This window comes from Sander lucioperca, chromosome 5 (assembly GCF_008315115.2).
Source record: "Sander lucioperca isolate FBNREF2018 chromosome 5, SLUC_FBN_1.2, whole genome shotgun sequence".
Classification (NCBI taxonomy): Eukaryota; Metazoa; Chordata; class Actinopteri; order Perciformes; family Percidae; genus Sander; species Sander lucioperca.
The window spans coordinates 4,344,001-4,350,000 of NC_050177.1; the positions used below are offsets into that span (position 1 = coordinate 4,344,001).

Here is a 6,000-nt window from a genome sequence, read left to right on the forward strand (position 1 = left end):
CCCAGTTTTTCGCCGCCAGTCAGCCAAGTCAACCAGACTTTTCATGGCGCCGTCTGAGGAGGCAAAGGCGGTTGGAAATGTGAAGTCTGGAAGGGCTAAACCCAAAGAGGAGGTGCTGGCAGAGGCCAGTACTTTTGTCACTGGCCACGGTGGAGATCCTACTGACAAGTTTTTAGTACTGGCTCACTGCAAGCTTCAGTTTGGCATGTACCAGGGCCAGATATTTAGATGGCTCCTGGAGAACAGTCTTGGCTATGCACTGTATTTAGTGCATAGTATTTCAAAGGAAAGAGCTCAGGCAACCCCTCTGTCAGAGAATAAACAGCTGTTCCTGCAGTACACTTCTCACATCAGAGAGATGACAGAGGAACTGGAGAGGTTTAGAAAGAAGCAGGAAATGCAGGCTAAAGCGCGGGAAACTGGAGACCAGGGCTGTTTGATGGTGGAGTTCGGAGAATTCCAGGGCCGCTCCATGAAGGAGGTTTATGAAGACCAGAGCAAGGAGGCCCAGGCCCTCATCAAGTACCTGGTTACAGCGGATGCCCGGCCAAACACCAACATGGCCATTTTCAAGGCATATGTCTTGAAGAGACGCACATCTTCCTGCAGTGCTTCTGCACCTCCACCTGCAGCCTCCACTTCGTCTGGACCGTCACCTGCAGGAATCCAAACTGGTGCATGGAAGCCGGCCACTGTGAAAGCGCTGCTGGCGCGTGGCAAAAAAATGTCTCCCGGGGAGTCTCACGGGTGGTATGACGTTGCCACTGAGTACCTGGAGTGCAAACGCTGCTCAAAAAAGTATCCTTCTTGGTCCGAGGACATCTTAGGACAGCTGGATATGGGCCACCGCAGCCAGTTTCCAGCTTTGCTAACATACAGGTAATTCATAATGGATGACAATTATTAGGTGCTTTTATTTGTGTTATTTTTTAGACATTACACTCTTTCTCCTTAGATACTCATGTGACATCCGGGTGCTGAGAATGATGAGGGAGAGGACAATGGGCAACAGTGTGACTCAGCTGTACAAAAAGCTGCTGGAACAACACAGCGAAGCATGGATGCAGCGTGTCCTGCAGTACCTGACAGCTTGTGAACCATTCACAAAGTCTTCTGTTGTGTGCCCCCCTGCATTTGCTGAGCCTCCCCTCTTACCTGCCCTTCCCAAGCCTAAGTGGCTGTTAGCTGTGTATGCCAGGGATGTTCTAGTGCGACTGCATGAGGTGAAGGCCAAAATAACCTCCATCTTTGGCTCTGTCCTCAAGATGGACTCAACAAAAAAGGTAACCAAGAAACTTGCTGGTGCTGCTGCAGGTACAGCTGCCTGGTGCACTAATGTGGGAAACGAGCACGGTCAAGTTCTTGTCTCGGTCCTGACAGCTAATGAGGGACAAGCACTGGACGCTATGGCAGCTGGCCTAATGAAGCGGTACAGGGAGGCAAGAGTGGCGCCACCACAAATTATGTACGTGGACAGAGACTGCTGCAGTCTGCATGGCCCTTGTCGGGTGAAGGCCATGTTTTCAGAGTGGGACGGGCTTCAAGTGCGCCTTGATATATGGCACTTCATGCGCCGCTTTGCTGCAGGTGTCAATACGGAAGCTCACCCCCTGTATGGCATTTTCATGGCACACCTGTCCACGTGCATTTTTGAGTGGGATCCGGAGGATGTTGCTGCTCTTCGCCATGCCAAGGAGGGTGAATTGGCAGCAAAGAGGATTGGCCACTTCACGGAGGAGGCGGTGACCACTCGCATTACCCGGAGGGAGTTGGCTCTGCACTGCAGGAGGAGGACCAGAGGGGTGGAGGAGACCATCAGACTGATTGGGTCATTGATCGGTCTGTTTGACAGTGCAAGTGGGAAGGACACTCTTGGCGTTCCTCTCTTGGACCACGAATGGATCCAGCAGATATGGAAGGAGCAGGAGAAACACGTGGCCTGTATCCAAGACCCAGAGGACTTCCCGCTCTACATTAAAAAAGGCACCCTGAAGGAAGGCGGTGTGGAGCTGAGCTGCTACAGGTGTGCCCGTGGCTCTACCTCCCTGGAGTCCTTCCACCTCCACCTAAACAGATTTATTCCAGGTATTGCATACATATGGGTTACTAGTTTCTGTTTAACAGTAATATTACAGTCCTTTTCTGTGACTTTAAGTCACTAGTTTAAGAACTTTTTTTCTCTGTATGTCTGGTTGTAATGGCAATTCTATTTTAACATAATTCTATTACATTTTACAGATTCTTTATAGCATCTCATACGTAGTGAATATATTGTTCAAATGTGACAAAGGCTTCTTTGTTTGCTTAACTTTCAGGAACCAGTGCCAGTGATGCGCATTTCCAGGCGTATCTCCTTGAAGGGGTGATGCGCTGGAATGATGACCCGGATGGAGGCCGCTGTAATAGGAGCACCTTCCATCCGCTGTTATGGCAGCGCTATGAAAGAGGCAGTGGACCAGCTCAGCCAAAAGGTGCTAGGGAGATGCTGGGATGAGCGCTATCGCACCCCTGGAGCGTACACAGGCAAGAAATTATCATCATCATCCATCATGAGAAAGAATAACTTAATTAATTTGTTCTTTAATAACACTATTCATTTATCAATTTAACCTTTAAAGTATTATATATTATAACAATTGGGTTCTATGGAAATATTTATTCTTTCAGATTAGTTGAGAGACATTCATGACATATCCCAGGACAGGAAGCGCTCTATCATTTGAGCTAATTCCGCTTAGGGAAACATGGATTAAAGTTATAAAAAGTCATAGTATATTTTGTCGAAAAGTTATTAAAAAAGTCATAGTACAGTACGTCGAAAAAAGTCAAATAATGATAGTGTATGTCATAAAAAGTCATAAAAAGTCATAGTATAGTATAAAATAAAATTGTGTTCATTTGCATCTTTAAACATACCATATTTGAAAAGAAAATAATAGTCAAATCAACAATTTTTTTTTAAACGCTAAAAAAAGTGACCAAAAAAATCGGAAAAAACACTGCCAAAAGTGACAAAAACTTTAGAAAATTGAGAAAAAATGGAAAAAGGTGAGGAAAAAAACATCAAAAACATCGCCAAAGGCGACAAAAACATAATAAAAAAAAACGTCAAAAAAGTGACAAAAAATTTGAAAGAAAGTGATACAAAAATTTTGATAAAATTGACAAAAACATCAAGAAAAGTGTAGAAAATAACAACAAAGTGTTTAAATTTCGACCCATAAAAACACAAAGTAGCAGGTCGATAGATAGATAGATACGTAGATAGATATAGTTTGTCAAACAAAGTTATAAAAAAGTCACAGTATAGTATGTCAAAAAAAAGTCATAAAAGTCTAGTATAGTTTGTCAAAAAAAGTTATAGTAGATAGATCCCACTACCTGTCAAATGCTAAGCAAGCGCTCTATCATTTGAGTTAATTCCGCTATGGGAAACATGGATTAAAAGTTATAAAAGTCATAGTATAGTATGTCAAAAAATGTTCATAGTATAGTTTGTCAAAAACTCATAAAAAAGTCATAAATTATAGTTCCGACATACCGTATTTTCCGGACTATAAGTCGCACTTTTTTTCATACTTTGGCTGGTCCTGCGACTTATAGTCAGGTGCGACTTATATATCAAAATATTTATAATTTCACGTTTTTAAATGTTATTTCATGCTGAAAACATTACCGTCTAAAGCCGCCAGAGGGCGCTCTAGGCTTCTGACAACTAATGCTACTCCTAAAGACAACTGAGAAAGAAAAGAAACTGCAGGTGACTGCAGGTAGTAAATATGCAGCCGAAAACGGTAATCGAGCAGCAGAAAGAAAGTTTGGAGTGAGAGAGAAACTTGTGAGGGACTGGCGAAAAGGTGACTCTTACTGCAATGAAGGAAACAAAGAAAGCTAGTCGCGCGCTGAAAGCAAGATGGCCAGAGCTGGAGGAACGAGTCCACAGATGTAGATGCATGTCAACGGTGCAGTTACGTCTCCACGCCCTGGTAGTTGTTCTGTATTCTGTTGTATAGTTGAATAACTGTTGATGTGTTACGTTAACATACCGGACACCTACCGTATTCAGCCCCTTGTTCTGTGTGCTACTGTGTAGTTGAATAACTTACCTTTCCAGATTAAATGTCTGTTCTTGATCTTGGATTTTGTGAAATCAATTTCTAAATAAATGTGACTTATAGTCCAGTGCGACTTATATATGTTTTTTTCCTCTTCATGACGCATTTTTTGACTGATGCGACTTATACTCCGGAGCGACTTATAGTCCGGAAAATACGGTAGTTGTAACAAATAACTCAGAACAACAATCTCTTCACTGAACAACATCAAACATTTGGTTTAAAGTAAGAAGAAACAAACACAAGTCAAAATAGGGAAGATCCTAAAGTCCTCTGGAGAATGTGGGCATCGATCCCACTACCTCTCGTTGAAAAAGTCTTAAAAACTCATAGTATAGAATGTCGAAAAAAGTCAAAAAAGGTCCAAAACCAATCTGTGTTTAGTTGTCTCTTCAACCACTCTGCGCCACACACGAAAGATAAACTGTATGTAACTATTGAACTTATTAAAACTTATTTGTCAACCATCTTCGGAGATGGTCCAGTAGTGAAAGACGCAGTTTGGACTTCAATTCCCACCTCAGGTGATTCACACAGGAAGGTTTGTGATGAATGAATGTGTGTGTTTGCGATTGCGTCCGTCTCATACGTCGATTTCAACTTGCGAATTTACGAACTTCAACTTGCGAACCTGTACGCGGGAGCGTCAACATATGAACTTCAACTTGGGAATATGCACATTTGACCGGCATTTTAAAAAAAAATTGTGCATTTTTCTTTTTTTTTACATAGTTTTTTATGTTAAAAGACTATTTTTATGCTTTTGTTATCCCAGTTCAAATAAGTGTTTCCAAACAAACTCATAATTCATAGTTTTGACATTGTTGTATCAAATAATTCATATGTCGGAAAAAAAGTCATTAAAAAGTCATAGTATAGTATGTTGAAAAAAGTCATAAAAATGTTCCTGTATTTCCTACTCTTCTCTAAATTAAGTTGTTTGTACCAATGCTGGTAACAAGCAGTTTTGGATATTTTCCATGTCTTGAACAAACCTACGACGCCACCAACGAAATTACATCCAGACCTGCTCTCTTGGTGTATTTGACTTCTTCATTTTGGGTGTGAAACCCAAATAAACAGACCATATCAGATGGGAACCCATGACCATTGGGGTCTTTAACCCAGCATTATATCACACTGACCCATCTTCTCTGACACTCTCTCCACTCTAAGGTTTGTAGCATATTTGACTTCTTCATTTTGGGTTTTAGACCTTAAAATACAACACCCCTCACAGGGTCTGAACCCCCAACCTTCAGACAGATCACCTGGTATTATCATGCTGAGCTATATGTGCGGACAGGAAGATGTTGGTTTGACATTATATTTATTCCTCAATATAACTGAAGAAAGAAATTATACTCATAGTATACGATGTTGAAAATTCATAAAAGTTATAGTATAGCATGTCGAAAATAGTCATAAAAAGTCATAATAATGCATGTTGAAAAAGTCATAAAAAGTCATAATAATGCATGTTGAAATAGTCCTAAAAATGTGGCCGGGTTGGCTAAGATGCACATATACTGCTAATTGTACCAGGGGTGCAAATAGCCTCACCCTTATTTTTTATTATTTTTTATTTTTTATTTATAAAGATAAAAGGATTATAATAGTACGTACAGGTTTAGCCCAATACAAGTAAAACTGACTATAAATGTAATTATTATTATGTCTTACCGGGCTGTGCGGTGGAGGCAGACAGACGGGACGGATGAACTCGGTAAAGTCCAGCGGCTGCTCCAGCCTCAGCAGGGCGATGTCGTTGTTGTAGTTGTCGGGCTGGAAGTTTGGATGGAGGACGATTTCCTGCACTGACCGGTTGGTGGCCAGACGTTTGTCTCCAGCATCAAGAAGACCCAGGAACACCTGAAACATGTTC

The 6,000-nt window shown here is 41.6% G+C and overlaps 2 pseudogenes; both read right to left on the reverse strand.

The window, feature by feature from the left end:
- The window catches only part of LOC118495060, a 1,111,612-nt pseudogene that overhangs the window by 243,721 nt on the left and 861,891 nt on the right, over window positions 1-6,000 (reverse strand).
- LOC116036201 overlaps window positions 1-6,000 on the reverse strand; it is a 131,174-nt pseudogene that overhangs the window by 97,285 nt on the left and 27,889 nt on the right.